Raw genomic sequence first — 11,511 nt, 5'->3', positions numbered from 1 at the left:
AGATCTGTCCTGGAGGAAGTGCACTTCCAATGCTCCTTGAAAGGGAGAATGGCCAGACTTTGTCTCACCTATTTTGGTCATGTTGTCAGAAGGGACCATTTCCTGGAGAAGGATGTCATGCTTGGTAGGGTGGAGGGTCGACGAAAGAGGGAGAGGCCTTCAGCGATTGACATGGTGGCTGCGATGATGGACTCAAGTATAGCAGGGATCATGCAGCTGGCGCGGGATCAGGCAGTGTTTCCTTCTGCTGTGCATGGGGTCACTATGAGTCGGAAATGACTCGACGGCACCTAACAACAACAACAACTGCTTCAACTGGTCCCAGGTGAGAGTTCCTATTATTAAATTCCTCCTGAGTGGAGTGAATAGAACAAACTTGTCTAGGCCTCCTTGATGTGGGGGGACCAGCAGGAGTTTCCATTGGTCCACCCAATCTCTTGTAGTGCTGCATGAGCACCCTCTTCTCACCTCTACCAATGTCTGCTATATTCATCCCATTCCTTAACAACCATTGAAAAGTTTCCGACCTGCTGAGATAAGTTCTTTCCCTATTGCCCCTTTCCATTCTTCTATTAATCACTCTTATGCTTGCATTTGTAAGACCCATGTGGGGAAGTTGTGCTAATAGACCTAACATGGCTTCTCAAATTGTTGCTTTGTTTTGCAACAGCAGTTACATGGGGTGCCCATGTAGAAGGGGTTCCCTTGATTACCATATCTGCCATGACCTGTGTAAGGGGTATTCTCATTGGACCATAAAACCATTCCAGCATGGCTTGCATAAGCAGCACATTAGCTGCTTCCTCTGGAGTGTTCCAGGGGTATTTAGAGGGGAGAGGGGCAGTTTCCCTTCTCAGGATACACAAACCTGACTGGCTGCCCCCTCTGGGTTAACCTGCCCTGTAAATGGATCTTGGATCAACATTTGTGGCTGTTCCATAGTGAGTTGTGAGTCTTGCATCAACCCAAACATACTCTTCCACTCTGCAGTATTCAAACCTAAAGACACAGCCCCTAAATTAGTCACTCTCACAATCCATTTTAGTAAAGGTTCCTCGGGAAGCTGACGATACCGATCTACAAACTGAAGCAGCTCTTTCACACTATACCCTCTGTTTCAGTAGTTTCTTGGCTTTGCCCATTCCCTTCCCAGACTACCTTTTTGGTGACCAGTGGTCATACTTGTACTGCCTGTTGTTCTGACACAATTTTTCCTTTCTGGGTAGGCCCTGAAACTAGGGGTCATAGCTTTAATTGGATGGAATCTGAGCTTGATTCAGTGCTACAACCTGGCTCTACATTCTTTTTCCCTGCCATTGCAGCTATTGCTGATAACAGCAACCAAGGAATTGTAAGTTTCACCTTTTCCTCATCATTCTATATTTCCATATACATGCAACTAGCCAATTCCTCAGGAGTTAGATCCACCTCTCCTAAATCCCATGAATAACTTTTGGCTTGGGTGACCAATCTCAACAAAAGAGCTGTTTCAATCCATGGGTGTCTCTTATCCCATCTAGAAGCCAAAAGTTTCTTACTTTCCCATTTATCTCCTTTCTCCCGAAACCACATATTCTAGTGAGTCTGGGCTGTTGCAGTGAATCCCACCATTCTGACATCAATTACTTGAACAATTTCTCTCAGAAAGATCAGCACAAGGCTGGTCCCCATGAAGCGAATGTCCAAACTACCATGCCATTCCATCATTTCAGACATTAACTCCTCCTCCTCCTCCCAGTAATTTCCCCTGTCTTAGGGTTCTATATTTTACTGTAACACCTCACAGAACTCACAGGCACCCAAGGGATCATCTCATGTAGTAGTGGTGGAAGTTGATAGGCTAGTGAGTCTCAGGTCTGTGAATGGGTCTGGAGGATCCTCCCAATTCTTGGGGTTTGATGAACCTTGATCAGCAGATCAGATGATGACTGCTGTCCCAAATCCAGGGGAGAGATGAGAATGAGCCAAAACACAGAACCAGAACAAGAGAAAGGCAAACTTTCCCAGGAGATTTGTAGGTATACCCTCAAGGAAGCTAAGTGTGGTGATTTGAATTATACCCTCCAGCAAGGCAGTACTCAAGATACATCCCACCTGTGTTGCTCCAACAGAAATAACCCAAGTGGATGGCTTTAACAATAAAATCCAAGGCAAATCCTACCACAGAGCCAATTGTCAGTCATTATAGGGAATGATTACTACCAGCAGCCCAGCCAAGTTGATACCCGTCCTTAATTAACACACCACCCCAAAAAGGCATGGATAATATGATTTACAATACATCACAGAATGGAGGACAATGGCTAGAAAGGCCACATCAAGCAATTCACCACAGAGAGGAAAACAGGACAATGTCCTTATAGAACAGATTGTTCCAAAAATATAGAGACAAGAATTCATTCCAAGGTAACCACAGAGAAAATCAACAATCCCCTTAAGTAAACCCAGAAAGAAGGAAAACATATGGGCTTAGTAAGCACAAAACCAAAATAACAAAATGAACTCAGCATAGAAAACTGTTTGGACCAAGGAAATCTCCAACAACATGACAAAAACATAATAGAATGACAGCAGTGAATGCAAACCTATCACTAATCACTCAATGTGAATGAACTAAATGCACCAGTCAAGAGAAACTGAATGGCAGACTGGATAATAAAAGAAGACCCATTGATATGCTGCCTACAGGAGACCCAACTTATACACAAAGATCAAAACAAATTAAAAGTTAAGGGGTAGAAAAAATATACCAAGCCAACAGTAACCAAAAAGGAGCAGGAGTGGCAGTATTAAGTTTTGATATAATAGACTTCAAGGTAAAAAACAGCATAAAGGACAAAGAAGGACACTATATAATGGTGAAATGGTCAATTGACCAAGAAGACATTACCATAATAAATATCTATGCACCTAATGAAAGTGCTCCAAAATTCATTAAGCAAATATTAACTGAACTGAAAGGGAAAATAGACAACTCTACAATAGTAGTAGGAGACTTTAACACACCACTTTCAAGGAAGGACAGATCAACTAGAAAAAAAATCAGTAAAGATACAGAAGAACTCAACAACACAATCAACCAACTCGACCTCATAGCTTTATACAGAGCACTCCACCCAACAAAAGCACAATTCACATTCTCCAGTGTACATGGATCATTCTCCAGAATAGATCATATGCTAAGACATAAAACAAGCATCAGTAAATTAAAAAACATTGAAATACTACAAAGCTTCTTCTCAGACCACAATGCTATAAAATTAGAAATTAATAATAGAAAGATCAAGGAAAAAACATCAAATACGTGGAAGTTGAACAATATACTGCTTAAAACCTATGGCATAATATAAGAAATAAAGAGTGAAATAAAAAAATTCCTAGAAACAAACAAGAATGAAGATAATTCTTACCTAAACCTATGGGATACAGCAAAAGCAGTACTCAGAGGTCAATTTATACCAATAACTGCACACATCAAAAAAGAGGAAAGAAACAAAATCAACACTCTAACTCAATAACTCCAATAATTGGAAAAAGAGCAACAAAAGAAAAACTACCGTATCCAGAAGCAAGGAAATAATAAAGGTCAGAGGAAAAATAAATGAAAAAGAAAACAAAACCAAAAAAAAATAGAGAAAATCAACAAAACAAGAAGTTGGTTCTTCGAAAAGATTAACAAAAATGACAAACCACTGGCATATCTAACAAAACAAAAGAAAGAGAAAATGCAAATAACAAGAATAATAAATGAAAAGAGTGACATCACAATGGAACCAATGAAATGAAAAAGATATTTACAATATTATGAAGAACTGTACTCCAACAGGTTCAAGAACCTAGAAGAGATGGACAAGTTTCTAGAAACACAAGTCCTACCTAAACTAATCCACTCAGAAATAAAATACTTGAACAGACTCATAACAAAGGAAGAAATTTAACAGGTCATTAAACAAAACAAAACAAAACAAAACTTCCCAGAAGAAACAGTCCTGGTGCTGATGGCTTGACTGGAGAATTTTACCAACATTCAGGAAAGAGTTGACACCTATACTACCCCAGCTATTCCAGAACATAGAAAAAGATAGAATACTTCCAAACTCATTTTATGAAACAAGCATAACACTAATACCAAAACCAGGGAAATACACCACAAATAAGGAAAACTACAGACCAATATCCCTCATGAATATAGATGCAAAAATCTTTAACAAAATTCTGGCCAACAGAATCCAACATCATATCAGAGAAATAATATATCCTAACCAAGTGAGATTTATACCTGATATGCAAGGATGGTTCAACATAAGAAAAATAATCAATGTAATCCACCACATGAACAAAACAAAACAGAGTGGGAGAAAAGTGTGGAACAAAATTCAAAAACACAATCATGACAAGAATTACTGGTCAGACGGATCTGGTGGGACCCCCAAGACTGTGGTCCTGGGATACACTTTGGGCCTGGGATAAAAGTCACTCCCAAGGGCTGGCTCTCAGCCCAATAGTAATAAGACTTAGATGTAGAACACTCAAGCCAGGGCGATGTACCCATCTACTTTATGGAGATACATCCATTGGAGCAATTGGTCATGGAGCAACAGAGGGGCAACACTCACACAGAGGAAAAGCTGGACAGACAGGAATGCATAACTAAGAAGGGCACAGGGATGAAGGGGGGTCACTGGGAAAGGAGAGGAGGAGAGTGTTAGGGTTGGAGATGGTAATTGGGGAATGAAACCAAATGTACACAAACTGTTGAATGTAAAACAAATTCTGCTCTGTAAATTTGCACCTAACGCACAATAAAAAAAAAAAAAATGTAAATAAGGTGGATGACACCTTTGTGGGTGTGGGACCATACAGATCAGTTGTATGGAACCCTAACATGAGGATCTGTCAGTTTTGCCATCCCACTAACTTAAAATGAACAATCCCAGAGGTGGAAAATGGGGACCTCACGATCATAAAGAAGGAAGATCCAGGAGTAGAGTGTGTCCTTTGGACATAAGGTGCCTGGACTGAACATTCTTGATCCAGAAGACAGACAGCTGTGATACTGGAGATGGTGAGCACGAGCAGAGAAATGGTAACAGCAGAGGCAGCACTATCAAGAGACCAGCATGAAACAAAGCGGTGAGCTTCCTGACCCCCGGAGAAAGTAAAGTGCCCTCTGGGATGCATTTATCCGTGGAGCTAGGCTTGCTTACCCAGGGAGCCAGAATGATGAGTGCATTTGGGCTGAGGCTTACTGGCAGAGTGAGGTGCCTCGAGGCTTTTATCAGCAGAGTTAAAAGAACTTTGTTAACACTTGCGCAGGCAAGGCAGAGACCAAGCCAAGGGGCTGAAGGATAGAGAAAGACCTGCCTTCAGGCATAGGTGATAGGTGGCTGTCCTGATCAAAGAATGTATCCTGAGCATTCCTGATCCTGAATTGCAACCTGTAACTTCCCTAATAAACTTCCAGTTGTGAGTATTGTCTGTGAGTTCTGCATGGCATTTGCAATGGATTATCGAACCCAACAGAGAAGAAAGAGTGCAGTTGGTGTCAGAAAACATAAAAAGGATGAAGGGTGGAGGCATGCCTTTGCCTCATCAGAATCAGTGTTGGGCTGTTAATCTTGACAATTTTCCTCTTTTATGAAGTTAGAGGATGTCAGAAGCTAGCTCAATGCCATTTTGACAGTATGCCTCTGTAAAAGTCCCCAAGAGGGGGATTTGAGTCAATCCTTGAGTGGCACTATCCAATAAAGAATGCCCTTCCTCCCTAACATCTTATCATGTCCTCTTTGACTACTACTTATTCATCCCTCCTGAAAATGATTCACTAGAGCAAGAGTTCCTGCAAGGTTAAGCCAACAGACTGAGAAATATTTCTTAATCTTGCCTTTTAGTTTGAAAGCATCTTTGTATAGTATAGACTTCTATGGGACTCTGACAATAACCAAATTTGTGGAAGTCATTGTCTAAGGGAAAATTCAAAGCAGAACTTTCCATCTCCCCTGGCCCAGCCAAAGCTCTCAAAATGGACATGTACTCTGGTAGATACAGAATTCCCATTTGCTCACACAGTGAGGCTTGGTTTACTAATGAGAAAGAATAACCAAGCTTGTACAAGAGAGCTGGGCACTTCATACATCTTCAAATCTTCATTTATAATCCTCTGAGATATGCATTATTGTGTTTTCTTTAAATATGATAAAACTGGAGCACAATGAAGTTAAATAACTTGCTACATGTCATGCAACTTAATTAGAAAATCATGATTACAATTTGAACAAGATATTTTCTCCCCCCTCCTGCTCTGAACTACAACCTCTTCTTGCACAGTAAGATTTAATTAACATAACCAATAAAAAAAAGAGGAAAAATAGTCTTGCTTTTTCCACCCATGTCAGAAGCAAGACCTAATGTTCATAGGTTTATTCCAAATAATTTTGTTGTTAGTAGCAGTTGACTTGGTTCTGACTCATGATGACTTACTTTATGCCAGAATAAAGTGTTGCCTGATCCTGTGCTATCTTCATGATTGTTAGTATGTTAGCATTTATTGTTGTGTTTACTGAGTATTTTAAGTGCCTTCCAACCTAGGGGGTTCATCTTGCAGCACTATATCGACAACATTCTGTTTTGATCCATAAGGTTTTCTATTTTCATAAACAGATCACCAGACCTTTCTTGATAGTCTGCCTTAGCCTAGAAACTCCACCAAAATCTTTGTTCAATGGGTGACTCTGCTGGTATTTGAAATACTAGTGGCTTTACTTTTAGCATCATTTAAAAACAAACAAACAAAAAAACAATTTTACTGCCATCAAGTCGATTCCAACTCATAGCGATCTCATTTGGGTTTCTGAGGCAGTAAATCTTCACAGAAGTAGATTGCCCAGCCTTCTGTCCACAGAGTGGCTGGTGGGTTTGAACCACCAACCATCTGGTTAGCAGTCAAATGCCTTAAGAGATCCTGTCAACACAATAAGACAGACTGACAGATGGGTGGTGAATACCAAAGAATAGAAGGAATGAAATTTGTAGGAAAAGCTATAAATCAATACAATAGTGTACTTGCTAATGAAGTAGGAAGAGCTGATCCTACAAAATGTGGAAATTATCTAACAATATCATTGATATCACATGCAAGTAAAATCTTACTGTAGATAATTCTAAAATGGTTGCAGCAGTATATTGACAGAGAACTTCCAGAGGTACAAGCTGGATTCAGAAGAGGACATGGAACAAGGGATATCATTTGCTAATATCAGATGGATTTTGGCTGAAAGCAAAGAATACCAGAAAGATGTTTACTTAGGTTTTATTGACTGTGGAAAAGCATTTTATTGTGTAGATAATAACAAATTATGGATGACATTGAAAATAATGGGAATTCCAGAACATTTGATTGTGCTCATCAGAAATCTGTACAGAGACGAGGAGGCTGTTATTCGAACACAACAAGGGGATACTGCATGGTTTAAAATCAGGAAGGGAGTGTGTCAGAGTTGTATCCTTTCACCATACTTATACAATCTGTATGCTCAACAAATAATCCAAGAAGCTGGATTATATGAAGAATAGGGTGACATCAGGATTGGAGGAAGACTCAATAAAGACCTGCAATATGCAAGATACAGCTTTGCTTGCTGAAAGTGAGAATGACTTGAAGCACTTACTGATGAAGATTAAATACTTCAGTCTGCAACATGGATTACATCTCATCCTAAAGAAAACAAAAATTCTCACAACTAGACCAATAAGCAGCTTCATGATAAATGGAGAAAAGATTGAAGTTGCTAAAGATTTCATATTACTTGGTTCTACAATCAACACAAATGGAAGTAGCAGTGAAGACACCAGATGACATATTGCATTGGGCAAATTGGCTGCAAGAGTGATGAACAGCAAAGATGTTTCCTTGAAGACAAAGGTGCACCTAACCCAAGCCATGGTATTTTCAGTAGCCTCTTAGCATGTAAGAGCTGGACAATTAATAAGGAAGACTGAAGAAGAGTTGATGCTTTTGAGTTGCGGTGTTGGAAAAGAATGCTAAGAGTACCATGACTTCTAAAAGGAATAACAATTATGTCCTGGAAAAGTGCAGCTGGAATGCTCCTTGGAAGTGAGAATGTCCAGACTTTGTCTCACCTACTTTGGTCACGTTGTCAGATGGAACCATTCCCTGGAGAAGGATATTATGCTTGGTAAAGTGGAGGATCAACAAAGAAGGGGAAGGCCCTCAACAAGATGGATTGACACAGTAACTGCAATGATGGGCTCCGGTATAGCAAGGATCATGAGGCTGGCAGAGGACCAGGTAGTATTTCGTTCTGCTGTGCATAGGGTTGCTATGAGTCAGAGATGACTTGAGAGCACCTAACAACAACAACATCTCAGTGGGAGGAACACCACAGAACTAATGAATGGCATTCTTTTAAGTAAGTGCTTTTCATGAGCAGTACTGAGGCTGAATGGAGTCCACTGACTCATGCCATGGGGCTAATTACATATGATAAAAAACAAAATCATGATTGGTAGCAGGCAAGACTACATAAGTGGGGAAAAGACCACAATTGAGATATGTATGAGAAAGACAGGAAATAGGGCCAGCCACCACATAATTCTTGGTGGTGCAAGAAAACTGTTTGTGATTAACAAGCAAAGCCCTTAGGAAACCTAAAGTATGTTTCAAAAGCTTCATAAGCTTGACCAGTTGTAAAATGCTGATAGACCTCTAGCATTGCCTTTCAAATTCCTCACCAGGTGTATGAGCAGCAAAAATCAAAGTGATCTTCTACCAAAGATGGATGAGAGCAAGAATCTTTCACTGCAACTTGAACCTGGATCACACATGCATAACTTGAACCTCAGAAACCCACCCACTTCATGAATAAAGATGATGCCTTATTTCTGCCTAAAAGCCTTTATAAATCCTAGGAAATCCTTTGTTCAGAGACACTGGAGGCTAGCATAGATGAAAGCCCCTCTCCATCTCTCCCCGCTCTCCCTACTCTCTCCTTTGTCTTTAATAAGCTGTCATTCGTGTGGACATTTTGCCTCTCTGGTTCAATTCTTTGTCAGTAGAAGGCAAGCACTCCAGTGCAGGGTCTCAGGAACTCAGGGACATGTACGCAGCTGCAGATTAAAAAGGGTTACAAATTTGGTTCTGGGAAATGACCACCTGGCTGTGATGATCATGGTATGACTCATAACCATGAGGCCCTGAGTTGTAGTCACCAGGACCCCAATGTTTAACTTAAATTAGATAATATGCAACTATTTTTGGTAAATCATTAAGGACGAACCTAGGCAATTCCTTTGTTCTTTGTGTAAACCTCAGTAGTGCCAAGGCATTTGACTGCTAACCAGGAGGCTGGCTGTTCAAACTCACCAGCCACTCCTCAGAAGGAAGGTTGCAATCTACTTCCGTAGTGATACTGCCTCAAAAACCCAAGGAGGAATCACTAAGAGTTGGCTCTGACTCAACAGCAGTGCATTTGGTTTGGTTTGGTTTGGGATTGCTGGAAGTCGTAATCTACTTTTAACCCTATTCTTCATGAGGGCAAACTGTTCCTCCCTAAGTTTACCCCAGACTTGTCTAAGCATGGCCACATTGCTGGTTTAATGATCAGAAAGAACTCAAATATCATCTGAACTTATATCAAGTCTCAAAATGGAGTTAGGGCTTCCACTATAGACCACAGCCTTCCACTATAGACCACAGCCTTCCACAAACCAAATGCTTTGAAATTTAAGTTATGTACATATTACACTGGGTAAATCTGCTGCTGCTGAAAAAAAAAAAAAAAACTCCTTAAAGTGTTGAAAAGCAAAGATATCACTTTGATGACTAACGTGCACTTAACCTAAGCCATAGAATTTTCATATGCATGTGAAAGATGAACAATGAATAAGGAAAACCAAAGAATTGATGCATTTGAATTACAGTGTTGGTGAAGAATATTAAATATACCATGGACTGCCAGGAGAATGAAAAAATTTCTCTTGGAAAAAGTAAAGCCAGAATGCTCCTTAGAAATGAGGATGGAGAGATTTCATCTCACATACTTTGGATGTGTTATTAGCAGAAATCAGTTCCTGGAGGACATAATGCTTGGTCAATGGAAAAAAGGAAGTAAAAAAAGGAAATAGGTCAGTGAAAAAGAGGAAGATCCTCAAGGTAATGGACTAACACAGTGGCTGCAACAATGAGCTCAAACATAGCAATCAATGACTGTAAGGATGATGCACAACCAGGCAGTGTTTTGTTCTGTTGTTAATGACTTGATGACTCCTAACAAAAACTCTTCCCTGTAAACTGTTGTCCTGCCTCAAACCAGGCCCTGGAATGAGGGTGGAATAGGGAGAATAAATCTTAGCTTTAAATGAGGAATAAAGCCTTCTTTTTATATTGGACATTACTAAATACTAAAATTGTTGTTGTGGTGGTTGTTATGTGCCATGGAGTCAGACTCCTTGGGTTTCCTAGGCGTTATCACTACGGGAGTAGGTTGCCCAACCTTCCTTCCAAGGAGTAGCTGGTGGGTTTGAACCGCCAGCCTTCTGGTTAGTAGTCAAGTGCCTTAGACACTACACTACCAGAGCTCCTAATACTAAATTAAGACTATGATTTTTACATTAATGTTATGAATCAGAACCATATTGTAAAACTCCAGGGGGCACCATTCATATTATAATCTAAAGGGACTCCAGGAGATTTCATTTACAAATATTATAAAGAAAATGGTGCCCCCTGAAGTTGTGCAACAGGAAGCTGTGATTGAAAATTTTGTTACTTGAATGACCAAAAAATGATAAGACTAGTACCTAGGTTTTGATGCAGGCACAGAAGAAAATCTCCTCCCAGTGAAAAAGAAAATTAAAAAAGTTAAGTTCCATTTCAGTTACACTCCATAAAACGCACCAGTTTAATTTATACTAATAAAATGATGGATGGATGGATGGTGAATAGATGGATAGATAGATAAATAAACATTAAAGTGTTCATTTAAATTATTAAAGTAGTTCTATTTATATTAGTTTATTTCCTTGACAGAGAGATGACTTAATGGGCAAATTCCTGCTGAAAAAAGGAGGAAAGTTCCTTAAAAGCAAATTTCAATGTCTGATTGACTGACTTTGTTTAAGGGCTTTATCTGCATTTCAAAGGTTGATCTCCCAAATAGATGAGCTAGCTAAAAGGGAATAGTGTCCCTTGATGCCCTTGGGAGATACCACACACATCTGTTTGGCACAGCCTGAGTCTACTTCCTTTTTCACTAACCAAGTCTCTGACAGCCCCTTTGGCTGTTCCCACATTTATGTGGTTCTCTTTTCTCCAATATCATTTCCACCACCATAGTGTTAGCTCTCATTTCTCAGCAAGATCACAGTAATTCCTAATTTGCTCTCTCTGACAGACTTTGACACCAAATAAAGCTTTTTAAAATACAAATCTGATGCATACGCATACATCTGTGTGAGTACCCACCAGTTTCATTGAGTTGATTCCAACTCATG

This window comes from Orycteropus afer, unplaced genomic scaffold (genome assembly GCF_000298275.1).
Source record: "Orycteropus afer afer isolate SDZICR_OR568_19922 unplaced genomic scaffold, OryAfe1.0 scaffold00332, whole genome shotgun sequence".
Taxonomy (NCBI): Eukaryota; Metazoa; Chordata; class Mammalia; order Tubulidentata; family Orycteropodidae; genus Orycteropus; species Orycteropus afer.
The sequence above is the reverse complement of the archived record's forward strand: the minus strand, read 5'-3'. Positions refer to the sequence as shown.